This window comes from Rana temporaria, chromosome 5 (assembly GCF_905171775.1).
Source record: "Rana temporaria chromosome 5, aRanTem1.1, whole genome shotgun sequence".
NCBI lineage: Eukaryota > Metazoa > Chordata > Amphibia > Anura > Ranidae > Rana > Rana temporaria.
Genome location: NC_053493.1, coordinates 323,376,588 through 323,395,947, shown reverse-complemented (window position 1 = coordinate 323,395,947; position 19,360 = coordinate 323,376,588). Strand labels below are relative to the sequence as shown.

At 42.7% G+C, this 19,360-nt stretch overlaps 1 protein-coding gene across 3 annotated transcripts in view; it reads left to right on the top strand.

Moving 5' to 3' along the window:
- The window catches only part of PLAG1 (PLAG1 zinc finger), a 70,977-nt gene that overhangs the window by 35,197 nt on the left and 16,420 nt on the right, over nt 1-19,360 (top strand). For 2 of the 3 annotated variants that reach the window (XM_040354232.1, XM_040354230.1), the window contains exon 2: nt 14,905-15,047. The gene's annotated coding sequence lies outside the window, so the exon portion shown is untranslated. The remainder of the gene's footprint in view (nt 1-14,904; nt 15,048-19,360) is intronic. The other variant, XM_040354231.1, reaches the window with a different exon arrangement.

Genomic DNA, 19,360 nt, shown 5'->3' with positions numbered 1-19,360 from the left:
ATGGGGTCTTAGGACAGGAAGTTCTACCACCGCGGGCTAGGAACTAGGCAGATTACGAAATATATTTTATTTTTTTACAGTAAAGGCAAGCTGTTCATAAAAAGTTTGTTTTTAGGGTGGAACTCCGCTTTAAAGTGAACCTGCATTTTGCACATAACCAAGAAATTTAAAATCTTGCTATAGGAAAAGATCTAGTATTTTGGTAATTGTAGGGAGATTAGCATTTGGTAAGCATTTAGTATGTGCATTTTTTATTTTGCATGCCTTTATATTTTTCTCCCCCTTTTACATGCAGATCAAGCTTTCCAGTAAAAGTAACAGTTATATTTATTGAAACAGACTATTATACTGATAAGAGTGTGAACTAGTGTTATATGAAGAATACTTCCCTGGTGGTCTTACACGTAGGACTAAACTGTTATGGCCTATTCACACCAAAATGATGAGCAACACGCTCTACTTGCTGTGAATTAAACAACCCATTTAAAATGAATGGCCTGAAACACACAACAGCACCTGCAAAAAAATAGGACAGGCTGCATTTTATCACAGCACAATGCAAGCACATTGTGTTGTGTTACACTACCGTGCAGCACACGTGCATCTTCGAGGTGCGCTGGGGTGCCATGCACAATGAATGGCAGTGCATGTAACGTTTTGCAGTAACTTGTGCATTATCACAATACAGTGGTGTAAATGGGTCTTAAGTTCAGTGAAGGACATTGCCAGAAGGACTGTAATGCGTCCCCAGGCTCTTCCACGAGGACTGTAATGTGACCTCAGGCTCTGTGCAGAAGGTAGTGAGCTAATTCAAGAAGATTAGATGACAGTTCTGGGAAGCCCAGTCTACAAACTGTGATGTTACCATAGTTACAAGGAAGGATTTTTTTTAAAATGTTTTGGACAGTTTTAGGGACTCGTGACTTGCATAAAACTGAAACTGAATCTTTACTATAAAGAGAATCAACAATCTTTTTGCAGTTATTTTAGATAGGTATCCGTGTTCAGCTCAACATAACTACTGTCATCATCCTAATGTTTCAAAAAGAAAAAAACATTGTTTTAATGTATATTGTATAATTGTATCAATATTCCCATGTACAAATTTGCTAATTGCATATGCATGCATTACTTTCTGCTTAATAGTAATGCAACAGTGACTGGGCTTTTCAGTGCAATTTTCTAGAACAGGGCTGATTTGGTTAAATAGAACAGACTCTACAAAGCCAATTCAACCTTTTTCAGCAATCATTAAATCCGATTACAGCAGGTAGGTTAAATATCATACTAATCACCCAACACTCACCCACTACCTCCTTTACTGGCTTGAGCTCCCTGCCAAGTTGCTTTGTAGGTTGAGACCCATGCCTAGTTGGAGTTTACACATGACTTTAGATCCCTTCCTCAACCCCCACCTGATAGCAGTGCACCCGAGCCATAATTGGGTAGGAGGTTGGCAGTATGTGGGTGTGTGGATTTATGATAAATGGGTGTGTGTATGTATATATTATACTGCTTTGGGAATTGCCCTTCATTCAAAACAATTTCTGGGAGAAATACAGACGCTACCATTGCTAACCTACCCTGTTGAAAATATTGGTTGTCTGGCCATCAGATTGATTCAGTGGCTGCCATACTTCAAGTTTCTAAGGCAGAATATTTGTACAGATCAGTACTTATGATCTCTGTGTGTTCCAGGTTAGTGACTTGGATCGCATTCACGTTGCAGGATTAGCTTGGCTCCTGGAAAAGTGGAAATTCTAGGAGTCGGTTATAGGGAATAGTAGGTCCTATATTTTAGATTGGTAGACTGCATTACATTTTTTATTTGGGGTTTTGTGACAGACCCAACCAGGTCAGGGGCTTTTCGAAGGGACTGCATGGTAGCCTTTTGCATAATGACTATAGGCCCTGGCGTTTGAGGGGGCTTTATTTTTTTTGGAAGTGTGTGCCTGGGTGACCTTTTGGAGTGCTTTTGCTTCCGATTTGGGTCCATGTCTCTCTGAAACACACAGACTCTGGGAACCTAGGACCTGGATACAGATTTGGGGTTGCTATGTCCAAACCAGAAATTACTGATTCAACCCCCTCCTAGACTCTGAGACTTGGCAGAAGATTATAATCAGTTCCAACAACATGATGCTGGTGTCTCCTGCTTTGTGAAAATCTGTTAAGGTATCTTTCTCTCATTGTATAATTCCCCCATTGTGTGCCTCCTAGGTGTGAATTCTCATTGTTAGTTGAGTCACCCATTGTTTGTTTGCTAAACCTCTTGGAGATGTGATTAGTATTGTGTCCACTTTACCTCATCATTAAACTATTGTGAGATGTTTATGTGTTAGCTGTTCATTAGATGTACTGGTGATATTACTGTTTAAAGTTTGCATTGTTTAGGATAATGTGATCAAGCTCTTATCTGATTTTGTGTTGTATAAATTATGTGTGAACTTACAATAAAGGGTTCCAGTTTGTGCCTAAGCTTGTGTCGTATAGTTCTTGGGTGCAATTCTCGGCTATAATACCTGCTTCCAGAATGGAGGAAGCTGTATCTTGGTGGAGGCACCCGGGTGGGGTGCCAGGCTCATCCTGTGGGAAGGCTGCATATTATAATGCCCATCCAGAAGACTTTGCAGTGGGGAGGAGTATGAGCATGCGCAATCCAAGCACCTTTAAAACCTCAAAAGATATGTTATTCTTGCAAATTCTGTGGCCAATACACACTCTGATTACCGTTGGATTAGGTCTCAAATTTTTTAAGCATCCTGATATTTATGATCCCTATATAGGCAATATAACCATTCATAATTACTTTCTGTTTTGAAAGCTGTAGGAAGTGTCAATGAACTACGAGAACATTGGGTGTAGGAGAGATATGTTTTTGTCACAATAGACAAAAGGGCAACTATAATGGATGTTGGTCAATATTGTCAGAAGGTGGGGGAACTGGTGCATAGTAAAATGTTATATGTTACACTCTAAATATGGAGTAGTATGTTACTAAAGGTAAACTTAGCCTTTAGATTATCCTAAGGAGAGGTTCGCAATGGCAGCTTTGATATTTTTCATCAAAGGATTCTGAACACAACTGTATTAACTGATGTTTTTTTGACAAAGTGTTTTATTTATATATATATATATATATATATATATATATATATATATATATATATATATATTTTACAGGATTTAATTGATAAAAAGATAGTTGACATACAGAACCTATATAGACATATCGCATTCCACAGGGGCATTCTCTGTGTGTTAGACAGTCCTACAATTAATTTCAGTAGGTTGGGAACTACAGCAGAGGCACCTGACTCCCAAATCAAAAAGCCGCCTGGTGCAGTGAAAACTGGGCAGTGAAATGAGGATCACATTTGCACAAGAGGTTTGTGTAACGGTCAGGGGTTAACGCCGTTTACGATATTCCATTCCACCAACCCAAGACAGCTTATCCGACACTCCACAATCCAGCAGACACGATCCATTGGATTTCCCCCAGAAACGAGACACACACACAGCTCTGTCTCTGATTCCAAAACAAATTAACACTTTAATGGCAAACTCAGCTGGTTATATACAGTTAGAAACCAAATCTGGACAATGACTCACTCCACCCACAACATCACACAAAGGGGTGCTTACGAGTCCCACTCAATCCACATCTTAGACAGACTTTTTGACTCCACGATAAGCTATTCCCACCTGCTACATAAAACACATTCCTTTAGTAAACATAATTGACATGCTAATCCATAACACCTGAAAGGTCAGACATCTGACCTTTCAGACTGCCAACACATATCTATCATCAATAGAACTTCACACAATACAGTGTCATTAGCATACACAATGAAATGTTCTTGAGAGGCAGACTTAATTAGCACAATAGACAATAGAATGCAATCACAGCAAGCTTTTGTCATTACAGCCAGGTAGACTTAATTAGCACCTCAACAGTCTATGGGTCCCCCACATGAATGAATACTGTCCTATTGACCTGTTGGGGTCAGAATAAACCACTTGTAATATTTCAAGATCTCCTGTGATACATGAATTATCATTATTGTCTCATCTCATGTAATTCATGATATCATTTCTCAGTCATCCTATGACATAGGATGACCCTAGAAGTCATTAGTGAAGCTGGCACAGGAGTACCCGGCATCCTTCAAAAGTCTCTGTGTATCACGGGCCATTCCGTTACAGTTTGTATGTGTAATACATTTTAATGTTAAGGATAAGATATAGGACAGATGAGAACACCCAAATACATGGGCATCCCAAACTGCACAGAAGTCAGTTATCCAATCCTCCTGTCAGCAATACTTCATCCATTCTTATTGTAAAGCAGCATTCTACTTTTAAACCAGGAGTTGTTGAAAATAAATTCACCAAATACAACCTAGTATACTTGCAGTTGTATTTGTATATATTGTAAGCAAGGCTTTTTTTCAGGGGAAACGCAGTTCCAGCACCTCTCCCACTGAATGTATGTTATGTCAAGTGGTGCTTGGGAGTGTTGCAGGGTCTGTTGATGCTAGCTGTTGGGGGATCTATTGTCGGAGGTACACCTACTGCTGAAGATGATACATTTTTTGCAGATGGGTTTATTGTTGCTGGGAAAGTCTGTTGTTGCTAGTGGGGAATCTGTTGTTGCTTGGGGTGGGGCTTATGTTGCTGGGGGTCCATTATTGCTGGGGTAACTCTATTGTTGCTGGGGGGGGGGGTCTATTGTTGCTGGCTGCAGGGGATCTATTTTACTGCTAACTTCCATATTCCATACCTTCCAAATTCCATACAAATTGCTTAGCACCACAAATGATATTTGCTTCTGTATTCCCCTAAAAAGGGTAGTACTGGGAAGTGGGTAGGTGGTGGAACCAAGGGACGGTGCGCAAAGGTGGGTAGGGGCAAAGACAAGGGGTGACTTGGAGAGGGGGTGTTCCTGTTCCTATTTTCCTATTTTCTGAGGAAAAAAAGCTCTGATTGTAGGCATCAAGCGATAACGTCTGGTATGTTTCTTACTTAAGCCAACCAAGTTATTCACAGAGGATTGAATACTTAATTTTTTTTTTAATTATCTTTATATAGTAATAAAATACACTCTAAAAGTATGTGGACAACCCTCCAAATTATCCAGGTGTTAATTCTAAAGCATACAAATACATTTTAGTGTTAAAACAATTTAAGGAAGGCCCTTTTTTTTTGTTCCAGTGGCACTATACCCCACAAAGGCAGGTCCATAAAAAAATGGTTTAAGGTGCTACTAAACCCTAAATTAAAAAACACACACATAGGGGGTGTGATACATTTGCCTATATGTCTCAGTTTAATTCTCCCTGCTTGCCATTGTGATTACCATCCGGTTATTGAAGTGCTAATGTCCCCTCACTATTTCTAAAGGTTAATTGATCTATTGTGTTGTGTGAAGGAGATCTGTGTTTATGTGGCTTGTGTTAATTATTCTGATTGCTTCATTGTCGTAATTATCTCTCTATATGCGGGGTCGAGTTGTCTAGTTAATGTATTTAGTACAACTAGTACTCAACTCCACTGATGTCATTATCTAAAGAAAATGTGTTTTCAGACTCGGCTCCGTCGTGTCTGCCTACTCATCTGTATGGAAGCCCCAGTGTGAGGGGGGCGGAGATTTGTCATTGTAACAGTTTTGGAAATTACATATAAGCTGTGTGTTATAACATTAAACTCAGTCTTGGTTCCAGCATCCAGTCTTGACTCATGTGTGGGGGATCCTGTGATGTTCTTGTATGGAGAGGAGGGAATGATTGACGGGGATATCATACCGATACCGTCACAATTGGTTGGTAGCAGTGGGATTTTCCCTTCTACTCTCCTTTACACCCGGGATTCCAAGCAGACACTGGAAGAACTACTGGAAGTTCGTGGAAGGATTGCTAGCAACAAAACCAAACGGGTCATCATAGCAGAATCAATGGAGATAGACCAGGAGAACGGGATTGCAGCAACGCCAGCGGTACAAGAGATGGAGATGGAATTGCAGCGGGCGCCCCAGATGCGGGCCGAGATGTTCGCCAAGGGCCCACCGGTGGCCCCTTACACCACCACCCAGTTCCTGATGATGAAGGACCACGTGGAGAGCCTGCAGGACATGAGCAAGCAGGATCTGATCCGTGAGTACATAGAGCTGGAGGAGTGCATAAGCCGCATGGAGGAGGAGAACAACCACCTGAGGTCACAGCGGGCTGACCCCCCAGGCTCCATGAACTGGAGATGGAGCTGGAGAAGCTCAAAGAGGAGAACCGGCGGCTGCGGAGGGAGCAGGGGGTGGCTGACCTTATGGGGCTCTGAGTCCCCTCCCCCCCCCCGGACTCTGAGCACCAGTGCTACAGCATTTCAACAAATATAACTTTTTCTTTTTATGAATCTCCTGTGACTGTCACTTCAGAGCCATAACCTGCCCCTCCCATAGCGGGACACCTAGATGGCGGCGCACAGACCCATTCGCCGTCTTCACACTGACTTCTGGTGACTTTGCAGATCGCACAAAGACTTGGGGACTGACCGGCGTGTGATCTGACGACCCGGTGGCATACCTGAGTCTGAAGCAGTTGCCAAGGGAGGTCAGTCATGCCAAACGGAGTTAACCTCGGACTAAAAGCTCTGAACCCGTCAACCCTACTGGACCAGGGAAGGTCCAACCGGGTTTTCCGGAGCAGGGAGAAAAAGGGGGGCCATTGTGATACATTTGCCTATATGTCTCAGTTTAATTCTCCCTGCTTGCCATTGTGATTACCATCCGGTTATTGAAGTGCTAATGTCCCCTCACTATTTCTAAAGGTTAATTGATCTATTGTGTTGTGTGAAGGAGATCTGTGTTTATGTGGCTTGTGTTAATTATTCTGATTGCTTCATTGTGGTAATTATCTCTCTATATGCGGGGTCGAGTTGTCTAGTTAATGTATTTAGTACAACTAGTACTCAACTCCACTGATGTCATTATCTAAAGAAAATGTGTTTTCAGACTCGGCTCCGTCGTGTCTGCCTACTCATCTGTATGGAAGCCCCAGTGTGAGGGGGGCGGAGATTTGTCATTGTAACAGTTTTGGAAATGACATATAAGCTGTGTGTTATAACATTAAACTCAGTCTTGGTTCCAGCATCCAGTCTTGACTCATGTGTGGGGGATCCTGTGATGTTCTTGTATGGAGAGGAGGGAATGATTGACGGGGATATCATACCGATACCGTCACAGGGGGTTATTTATGAAAGGCAAAGTGCACTTGAAATTGCACTGAATGTACACTTGGTAGAGCAGACGCTGTAGATCCAGGGGGGGGGAGATGCAAGGAAAAAAAAAGCATTTTAGCTTGCACGTGATTGGATGATAAAATCAGCATAGCTTCCCTTCAGATTTACAGCGACTGCACTTCCAAGTGCACCTTGCACTTTGTAGTGCAAAGTGGATTTGCCTTTATTAAATAACCCCCATAGTGTTGTAGACTTTAGAACTCATCTTTTTTGAAGATCTATTTTATTATTAATGTGTAAAATAAATTCAAATCTTGCACTCAGTGTACATTATTATTATCATTATTATACAGGATTTATATAGCACCAAAAGTTTACGCAGCCCTTTACAATATAAAAGGGAGACAATACAGTTACAATACAATAAAATGCAGAAGGATTAAAGGAGTTGTAAAGATAGAAGTTTTTTTTTTTTTAATCTTAAGGCATTCTATGCATTAAGATAAAAAACCTTTTGTGTGCAGCAGCCTCCCCAGCACCCTCTAATTAATTACTTACCTGAGCCCCATCTCTCTCCAGCAATGTCCATAAGTGTCTAAACCTTCTGGGACTCGCCTCCTGATTGGCTGAGACACAGTAGCGGTGCCATTGGCTCCACCGGCTGTCAATCAGCCATTCAGGGGAGAGAGGAGGCGGGGCCGGGTTGGGGCTCTGTGTCTGAATGGATACACAGAGCTCTGACTCTGCTCGGGTGCCCCCATAGAGAGCTGCTGGCTGAAGGGGTACTCAATAGGAGGGAGGAGCCAGGAGCAGCAAAGAGGGACTCGAGACGAGGAGGATCCAGGCTGCTCTGTGCAAAACCAACTGCACAGAAGAGTTAAAGCAGAGTTCCACCCAAAAGTGGAACTTTCGCTTAATCCACTCCTCGCCCCCTTACATGCCACATTTGGTATGTAATTTTCTTGGGGGGGGGGGGGGAATAGGGGCTTCAGGAGGAGTGGGACTTCCTGTCCCACTTCCGCCCAGGGACCACTAAGGCGATACGTCATATCGCCTTTTAGCGGCCCCTCCCTGTAGGCGATCACCTGGGACACGTGACAGGTCCCAGGCGATCGCCTGTCCAATCAGGGAGTGCTGCGCCGTTCGCGCATGTGCAGTGAGTGCCCGGCCGTAAAGCTGAAAGCTGTCACGGCCGGGTGCACACAGTTGCAGTGGAGGCGCCGGCGGTGAAGGGGGGGACCGGAGCGAAGCTCCCAGCGGCAGGTCGCTGGACCGTGGAACAGGTAAGTGTATGTTTATTAAAAGCCAGCAGCTACACTTTTTGTAGCTGCTGACTTTTAATAAACATTAAAAAAAGCCTGGAACACCCCTTTAAGTATAACATGATTTTTTATTTTTAAATGAGATTTTATCACTTTAAGAGGGCCCTGCTCAGAAGAGCTTACAATCTAATAACATAAAATATATATTCGAACAGCAGCATATCTGAATTCAAGATAAGGAAAATATAAACACAAAATTGTTGTGGTGTCCCTTTTTAAATGCACACAATACAGTTCACAAATATATATCAAATTGTGTGCATCATATACTCAAATACATAAATTCATATCACAAACAGTAAATAGATCAAAGGGAGAAAGAGAGCGCGCACGGGCACCTAGTACAGCATTCTTTTAATAAAGATAAAAACATAAGTTAACACTCACAATGTGAAGCTCAATATAGGCATTGTACTACAAACAATAAGTAGAAGTGCATCAAAAATGTATCAATATGATACGTCACTGTAATACACCTCTTATTCAGAGGGGATATGTTATTCTTGCCTTTATGTTATTGATACTTGTGATACACTTTGTAACTTGAGCAAACTACATTACCTAGCTACTGTTTTCTTTTGTTTTGTATGGTCTAAAAATACAAATTTTTTTTAGTGCATAAATATAAGTAATTAAAAAATGAAAGTTTGTGCCAAACAGCCAAAGTAGTACTGTGACAAAACCACTGCAATCTGGTGTTCCTTCAAGTGCTCCCACACCTCAAAGTGCACAGGCGTCTTACTAGCAGCAAGAGGTCTTTTAAGGATATGATGTCACAAATCGCTGCTCTCCACCACTCCTCTAGCTCCAGTACGTCCAAAAGTGACCCACACTAATATTTGAGATGCATACAAGCACAAACAACATTGCCACGCTCAGACCGGCGATTGCCTTCAATGACGATGAACATTGAAGGTAATCACCGTCTGTGGGGACAGTCATGAATAGCTGCGGCCACTCAGTCTATACCAGTGGTTCTCAACCTGGGGGTCCGGACCCCCTCAGGGGTCGAATGATGATTTGCCAGGGGTCACCGAATCTTGGGCTGTTCATGAAGCCCACACCGATCTCCCAGCCTTTTTGCGGCCGCTTAGCGGAGCTGTTCCTAGAGCCTGTGGCCGCCCAGCTGGGCTGTTCCTGGAGCCCGCGGCCACCCACTCAGCCTCTTCGCAGCCGCCTATTCAGTTTACGGCATGGCTGGGGGGCAGAGACTAGAAGTCAGCTGACTGGTGAGGAATGTGAAGTGGGAGGGGCTGGAGGAGACCCTAGCTCCTGATTTTGGCATAGGTGTCACTGCTAGGAGACAAAGTCGGAGACACAGTGAAGCTGGAGACACAGTGAGTAACACTACCTGTGATTATAGTTGTCATTTAAATTCCCCACTACAGTTCTCAGATCAGCAGATGACCTTGATCAAGAGCACCTAAGTTGGCTGATCCCAACTCCCCACCAGCACTGCCACTTATCCCACCCCCCACCAACACTGCTACTGATCCCACTGCCACTCATCCCATTCCCCCCACCAAGGAGTAAGAGAAGGAATACAATTTGAAAATACATGGAAGGGAGAAGAAGAGGGGGAGGAACAAAGAAAAAGGGAGAGAAAGAACAAGAAAGATGGCTAGAGAGAGAAATGGGGGAAAAGCAAAAACAAGAAATTAGGACAGAGAGAGATGAAAGGGAAAGAAAGGAGTCCAAAGAGAAAGCGTGGTGCATCCTAAAATGTAGCATAAGGGGTTGTAATACTGTGTACGAGTGGAAGGGACTCAGGGAGCACTAAATGTCCATGGGTTAAGGGTGCAAATTACTTATCTTGCCTTGGGTGCTGACAACCCACACTACAATTTTTTTTACTGTTGGGGTCCCCACAACATGGGAAAATTTAGCAAGGGGTCACGGCATTAGAAAGGTTGAGAACCACTGGCCTATACATTGCATTCTATTGTCCAGTGCTGAGTTTTAAGGTAGGAGGAGATTTCTACTACAGCCTGTATACACGCCCACATGTGTGATGTCAATATCATGTGACCTGAACAGTTCAACTGAAACAAGAACTGTTTTCTCCAGTAATAGAGACTAAACTGAGCATGTGCAGGACGGTTACCCTCACTGTATTATATGGCCTTAACAAGATGGACAGTGCAGGAGGAGGAGGATCTGTCCATATAGTGTCAAAGAGCCTTTTTACACAATGCAGAGGATTAACCCCTTAAGTTCCACGGTGAGTGTAACAAGCATGCTATTCTGCATATACAGACAGGTTTTACTGTTCTGGGTTTAGTAACACTTTAATACCCAATGCTCTTATCTAAAAATTAAGTTATAATAATTAAAAAAAAATAATGTCCAGCGATCCTACAGTGATGTTGACATGTGCACAATATAAGTTTAAACTCAAGCAAAAAATATGAATCTGTATAAAAAAATAAAAAAAAACAGAAGAAACTGAAGCAAAAAAAATCAACCAGTGTTCTATTAAAAATGATAAAAAATGTATATATATTCGTGCCCAACAAATGTGTGCGTCTAAAAATCCACACTTTTCTTCAAAGTATATGTATCCAAGCATAACAGATGACAGTGTAGTCTTCTTCTATGGAGAAATTCAAATCGTTATTAAACACAAAAGCAAATATTTATTATATTGTAACTTACCAATTCTTAGATGTGGTGGCTGCATTGTTTTTTTGTTTTGTTTTTTACTTTTTTTTTTATTCTACTTTGATCTGGTGATCCAACCAATAGGTTTTTTTTTTTTTTTTTTTTTCAAAAGAACAAGCTCTCCTGCAGATGTAGCGGTTAGGTTTATATAAAACCTTCATCCCAAAAGAAAAGGTTTATGTAAAACCTTCATCCCAAAAGAAAAACCTGTTTGCTGTAATTGATTATAAAGTGTTAGCTCAGTGTTTCTCAATTCCAGTCCTCCGGCCCCCCCAACAGGTCAGGTTTTCAGGATTTCCATTATTTTGCACAGGTGATTTGATCAGTTTCACTGCCTTAGTAATCACCACAGCCTTTTCATCTTTTCATCTGAAAACCTGACCTGTTGGGGGGGCCTGAGGACTGGAATTGAGAAACACTGTGTTAGCTGGAGTTTGGCTTAAATTTGTTAGTGTATCTAAGTCTGCTAGTACTTCTAACATTCTCCTTCCCCAGATTAAAAAAGGCTAGGTGGTCTCCTCCCACTGTAGATTATCCAGTAATCCATTTTAACCACTTCCATACCAGGCACTTAAACACCTACCTGCCCTGTCGCTGTTTAACCACTATCAACGCGAAAAAACATTTTTTTTTTTTCTTTTACCATAAAATCAGGCATTGTAGCGCGAGCTACAGTATGCCTGTCCCGATTTTTTTACCCCCGTACTCACCTTGTACTCGTACATCGAAGATACCGGGGAATGGGCGTGCCTATGGAGACGGAGGATGATTGACGGCCGGCTCTGGCGCGTCACGCTTCTCCGGAAATAGCCGAAATAGGCTTGGCTCTTCACGGCGCCTGCGCATAGCCTGTGCGCAGGCGCCTTGAAGAGCCGAGACCTACTCCGGCTGTCTTCGGGGAGAGTGACGTGCCAGGGCCGGCCGTCAATCATCCTCCCTCTCCATAGGCACGCCCATTCCCCGCGGGAGCCGAAATCTACAATGTACGATTACAAGGTGAGTCCGGGGTTAAAAAAATCGGGACAGGCATACTGTAGCTCGCGCTACAATGCCTGTCTCGATGGTAAAATCAAGTCAGTGAGGGTGAACTACCGCTTTAAGGACCCCTTCATGCCGATATACGTCAGCAGAATGGCACGGCTGGGCACATCCACGTACCTGTACGTGGCTCTTTAAGCCAAGCCGTGGGGTCGCGACCCGGTCCGAAGCTCCGTGACCACGGGACCCCGGAGCTGAAGAACGAGGAGAGCTGTGTGTAAACACAGCTTCCCCGTTCTTCACTGTGGCGCTGTCATTGATCGTGTGTTCCCTAATATAAGGAAAAACGATCAATGATGTCAGACGTCCAGCCCCACCCCCCTACAATTAGAAACACATATGAGGTCACACTTGACCCCTTCAGCGCCCCCTAGTGGTTAACTCCCAAACTGCAATTGTCATTTTCACAGTAAACAATGCATTTTTATAGCTGTGAAAATGACAATTGTCCCAAAAATGTGTCAAAATTGTCCGATGTGTGCGCCATAATGTCGCGGTCACGAAAAAAATCGCTGATCGCCGCCATTAGTAGTAAAAAAAAAATATTTATAAAAATGCAATAAAACTATCCCCTATTTTGTAAACACTATAAGTTTTGCGCAAACCAATCGATAAACGCTTATTGCGATTTATTTTTTTACCAAAAATAGGTAGAAGAATACGTATCGGCCTAAACTGAGGATTTTTTTTATATATATATATATATATATTTGGGGGATATTTATTATAGCAAAAAGGAAAAAATATTGCTTTTCTTTCAAAATTGACGCTCTGTTTTTGTTTATAGCGCAAAAAATCCGCAGAGGTAATCAAATACCACCAAAAGAAAGCTCTATTTGTGGGGAAAAAAGGACGCCAATTTTGTTTGGGAGCCACTTCACACGACCGCGCAATTGTCCGTTAAAGCGACGCAGTGCCGAATCGCAAAAACTGTCCGGGTCCTTTACCTGCCTAAAGGTCCGGGTCTTAAGTGGTTAAATGACAATTGCGCGGTCATGCTACACTGTACCCAAACGAAAATTTTATCATTTTGTTCCCACAAATAGAGCTTTCTTTTGGTGGTATTTGATCACCTCTGCAGTTTTTATTTTTTGCTAAACAAATAAAAAAGACTGAAAATGTTGAAAAAAAAATACGTTTTCCGAATATAAAATTTTGTAAATAAGTACGTTTTTTCTCCTTCACTTATGGGCACTGATAAAGCAGCACTGATAAGGCGACACCGGTGAGGTGGCACCAATTAGGTGGCAATGATGGGCACCGACAGGCAGCACTGATGGGCAATGATAAGCGGCACTGATAGGTGGCACTGATGGGCATTGATAGGTGGCACTCATGGGTGGCACTGGTGGGCACTGAGGCTGCACTGGTGGGTACTTATGGGTGGGCACTGATAGGCAGCACTGATGGGCACTGATATGCGGCACTGATAGTGTGCACTAATAGGCATCCCTAGTGGCAGTGGTAGGCATTGTGCGTGGGCACTGATTGGCAGCTGCCTGGGCACAGATTGGCATACGTGGTGGTCCAGTGGGGTGGCCATCCTGGTGGTCCTGGGCGGCTTTCCTGGTGGTCCTGTGTGGGATCCGAGGGGGGGCTGCACTGATAAACTATGAGCACAGACCCCCCCTGTCAGGAGAGCAGCCAATCGGCTCACCTCTACTCACATCTATTAGACGCGTGTGAGGAAAAGCCGATCAACGGCTCTTCCTGGTTACATCGTGATCAGCCGTGATTGGAGAATTTTTTAGATTTGGTACTTTTTAGATTTTTACCAGCCTTGTGGGTCATTCTTTTTTTTACATTTGGTATGTTACGCAGTGTGGAATGTGACACCCATGGCTGTCTCATTGCGAAATAGTTTTTTTGGTGACACAGCTTCTTTGGTTATCATGGTCCTTTCTTTCTCAGAAAACAAGTGTTAGGAATGCTAAGCTTGAACCTTTTGGGGTCTGATCTCCATTTGGACATAATTGTCCCTCCTACTTTCTCTTTAGGATTTATAGTGAGCCAATAATTTTTTTTTCTTGACCACATTTCTTTTTTTTCCATTCATTTTTTCCACCAGTTTTTTGGTGAATTATTGTTTTTCTGTTGGATTATCAGGTAGATGTTGGAGCAGCCGAAGTTTTGGCTTTTGGCCATAGTATACTACAGGCTGCTGTTTAAAGTCTAATGGCTATTTTTGTTTGGTAGGGTGTCTCCCTCCCTTCAAAGCTATTGCCCTGGGACGTCCCAGTAGGTAATGAATATTGGCCTTACTCTGTGTCCCGTGATGTATGATAAAGAAACTAGAATTTGTTGGTCAAACTTACCTGTAAAATTATTTTTCTTGAATACATAATGGGACACAGAGGTCCCTTCCCTCTTTTGAGGATTCAGTGCTTGCTACAAAACTGAAGTACTTCCTGTATGGGAGGGGTTAATTAGGGGTGGACTTCCTGTCTAAGACTTTGTCTACCAGTGTCCATTCAGCAAGAGATGGCGTATAACCCAGTAGGTAACGAATACTGGCCTAACTGTGTCCCGTGATGTATTCAAAGAAAAGGATAATACTGTACTTTTTCCCTTAAATAGTGGACAATGCTCTGCATTCTTCCATGTCATAAAATATTGCACTATTACTATATTTTGTGTTTACTCTTTACAGATCTAAGAAAATGGGAACTACTAAAGTCTGGTCTCTTCAAAGACGTGTTAGCGGGACAGGTTAAAGACCAGAACTGAACTGAGGAATCTACTGGACAACCATCAGGTGTGAAACCAACGGAATCTGTCAATTTACATTTTTAAGTATGACTTTTATTTATTTAATTAAATACATGAGTTAATTTTTCTTTACATAAGACTATATAATTTGTGTTTAAAAAGATAATTAAATGCCTCCCTTTAGGTTTCATAAAGTCTGTTTGACATCAGTTCACCTTTGGGACTTTAGATATGTACTAAGAGTTCATACACATGTACATTCACGGCGTGTCTGACTAGTATTCAGATTGATTTGCTCTGGAGAAGAGCTAAGCTGACTGTAAAGTCTTTAAACTATTCACTGGCACATATGCTGGTGTAAAGCACAGTAAATATAAACAGCCCTGTATTGGGAGACACCATGAGCAGGCTTGGCAAAGATCCGTTTGTCCTTCAGCAGAGGATCTTTTATCTGTTGGGGTTGGTTTAATAAAACTGGAGAGTTCAAAATGTGGTGCAGCTGTGCATGGTGGTCAATCAACTTCAAACTTTAGCTTGTTCAGTTAAAGGGGTTGTAAACCCTCATGTTTTTGTTCACCTTAAAGTGGAGTTCCACCCAGGAAAACAACATTTGCCCAAAAATCTTTAAAAAAATCTTTAAAAAAATTGAAAAAAAAAATGTGAAAAAAAAAAATTATACTCGGCCGAAATACCTGTTGCTGTGCGGAAGTTCGTAATCTGCCTCTTCCGTAGCCGCGGTCCGTCTTCTTCTTCATCTTCTCCTAGTGAATGGGGCGCGCTGCTTTCTGGGAACTGTGTGTGTTCTCAGAGAGCAGCCGCCCTTTCACAAGTCGGCGCGAGACTCGCGCATGCGCAGTAGGAAATGGGCAGTGAAGCCGTAAGGCTTTACTGCCTGTTTCCCCTAGTGTGAATGGCGGCGCGGGACCTGCATCGATCGTGGGATCGGCATCGGGGGGGCCATCAGCGCGGGCAAGTAGGACAGGTAAGTGTCCTTATTAAAAGTCAGCAGCTACACTGTTAGTAGCTGCTGACTTTAAAAAAAAAAAATTTGCGGGTGGAATCCCGCTTTAATGCATCCTATGCATTAAGCTAAAAAAAATTCTGTCACTGCCCGTTGTCTCGGCTCTTGATTGGATAGATTGATAGCAGTGCAGCCATTGGCTCCTGCTGCTGTCAATCAAATCTAATGACGCAAGGGGGCCAAGTCCAGCATTCTGCGTCTATGGATGCAAATGCTGGCCTCGGGAGCGTGCCCGCAAGGTAACTCCCCGGTAGAAAAGCGATTCTCCTAGGGTGTTATACGATGCGGGGAGGAGCTACCAGCGCCACCGTGGGACCCCAGAAGTCAAGGATCGGGCCACTCTGTGAAAAACAAACTGCACAGTGGAGGTAAGTATGACATGTTTGTTTAAAAAAAAAGAAGCTTTACAATCCCTTTAAAGGGGTTGTAAAGCTTCGCGTTTTTTCACCTTAATGCATCCTATGCATTAAGTTGAAAAAACATCCGATACTTACAGCCCCCCAGCCCCCTGTTTATGGCCGCCGACTGTATCACAGGAGCGCGACCGCAAGCTAACCCCCTTAGGAGAGCGCTTCCCAGAGGGGGGTTAGCTCTTGCGGGGAGGAGCCGAGACAGTCGCCGAGGGACCCCAGAAGACGAGGATCGGGGCCACACTGTGCAAAACGAGCTGCACAGTGGAGGTAAGTATGACATGTTTGTGATTTAAAAATAAATAAAAAATAAACCTTTATGTCCCCTTTAAGCTTTGACAATAAAATCTGGAAGCTGATTGGTTTCCATGCAGCGCTGCACCAGACTTTGCACTCTCCCGTTTAGTAAACCAACCCCATTGTCTGCTTTGTTAAATACTATTAATTTTTTGACTTTTCTTCTCTACCTTGAATTGTAAAAAACATGTTGCTTTACAGTCACTAACAAAATATAATTATTCCTGTTTAAAAAGTGGTATATGTTAATGTTCTGAAACTACTGAATCAAATGTACAATGCAAAGACTGGGAAAATGTACAAAATGTAATGCAAATACACCACAATTGGAAAAAGAGTTGCTCATGCAATATGGACATCCTGGTCTGATCCCATGTTGCCCATTGTGACCACAGAGACAAGCTGGTGCTATGAATTACAGCATACTGTATAACCGTTTAGCAAATTATGTGCCATATACAGTATATTGCACGTTGGAAGAGAGTCTATGAAATGGATGATGTAAGCAGAGTTTGTGGATGGCCAATATCAGATGTTGAAACAATCTGTACATGCCCATTTAACTTCAAGTGGTATCTGTTTTTCTCTATTGTGTGAACATTTTAAAATATACATTAAACTAGCTTTAACTTTCTATCTGTAGCCATTGATTAAAAGTATTTTTTTTTCTTCTTTTCATAGCATCATTACAGAGATGCGATGATGAGAAATGTGTGTTTAATTGTATGTCGGACGCATACAAGCCGATCCGTGGGTGTGTGCGCCCATTCGCTTGCGGGGGAGCCAACCAGCGGATCCGGCGGACTCTATGTCTGCCAGCCATCCACGATCGATCCAGAGCGAGGCAGAACAGGGCCAGTGTAAACAAACAGATCCCTGTTCTGTCAGAGGAGTAGAGTGAGATCGTCTGTTCCTAGTGATTAGGGTCAGTGATCTCTCTCTCCCTCCAGTCAGCCCAGCCCCCATACAGTTAGAAACACCTCCCTAGGGAGCACTTAACCCCTTGATCACCAGTTAACCCTTACCTGCCAGTGTAATTTATACAGTAATCAGTGCATTTTTATAGCACTGATCGCTGTATAAATGTCACTGTCCCAAAAAAGTGTCAAACGTGTCCGATCTGTTAGCCGCAATTTCGCAGTCCCATTAAAAACCACAGCTCACCGCCATTACTAGTATAAAAAAAATCTATACCCTATTTTGTAGATGATAACTTTTGCGTAAACCAATCAATACACACTAATTGTGTTTTTTTTTTTTATTATTATTATTTTTTTTTAACCAAAAAGTTGTAGCAGAATACGTTTTGGCCTAAACTGAGGAAGAACAATTTTTTTTGGGGGGGTATTTATTATAGCAAAAAGTAAAAAATATTGTTTTTTTTATTTATAGCGCAAAAAATAAAAACTGCAGAGGTGATCAAATACCACCAAAAGAAATCCATATTGTACAAAATGGCCTGGTCAGGAAGTGGGTAAATCCTTCTGTGGTTAAATCGGGTCTTTACTGCATCTGAGCACCACAAACTAAAAAAAAACATGGTCATTATTAAAGCTTATAAAACGGAGTGATAGGTCATACAATGTAATACTAAAATCTAGATTAAAAGGAACCTAGGAGGATAAAAAATATTGCAGACTAATATCCTGATCCTCACTACTTAGTGAGTCACTCACCTGGAACAATAATACAATCAGTAAAGTCTGCAAAATCTAAGTTTTCAGTGTGACTCTTTCCAGGTCTTTGACTCTCTACATAGTGAATCCAGAATCAAGCACTGTAAAACCATTTTTTAGAAATGGCAGCTTCCGTTTTTCTATCCTTAGTTTCAGTGTCGGGACAAGGTCATCCAGTGCCCAGGGCAAAGATGCCAAACTGCGCCCCCTTTTCCCTTTGGGTTAGGGTCAGGGTGCCCCCATCCCTGCAATAAACCATTGTGCCAGGGGCAACCGTCCCTCCTGCCCACCCCTTGTCCCAGCCCTGCTTAGTTTCATGGAGAAACAAAGCCTTAAGCCTCATACACACGATCGGATTTTCATCGGACAAAGTGTAGGACTTTTGTCCGAAGGGCGTTGGCCATGAACTTGTATTGCATATAAAAGGCAAAGAATTGTCGGGCAATAAACACAAAACTACGTGGTTTTTCATCTCTTTAGCCCCACCCTTTGGGCAACTTCTGCTAATGTTCTTTTATGGTGAGCATTGCTTCTGAGCATGTACACACGATCTGATAATCCGGCAACACACATTTGTTGGCAGACAATTTTAAAGCACGCTATCCCACATTTGTCCACGGAAAATCCGACGACAATTGTCCGATGAAGCATACAAACGGTCAGATTTTCCGACAACAGCCTGTCATCACACAATTCCCGTTGGATAATCCGATCGTGTGTACGAGGCTTTAGGCCGGGTTCACTAATGCTGTGGCCGCGGCTCACTGCAGGATGCTGGAGCGTCCCTGTTCACCCATTCAGGTGCGAATCGGATCCAAATTTTTGCCTGAATTGGCACCAAAGACTCGCAGGACCCTTTCCAAACGCGGGCTGCGGCTGCCTCAGAGGTGTGTGAACCGGCTCCATTGTAAGCCGGGCACGCTCTCCTGTAAAGCAAATTGGTTATGGGGAAAACGGCATCCAATTCACATAAGTGTTAACCCAGCCTTAGGG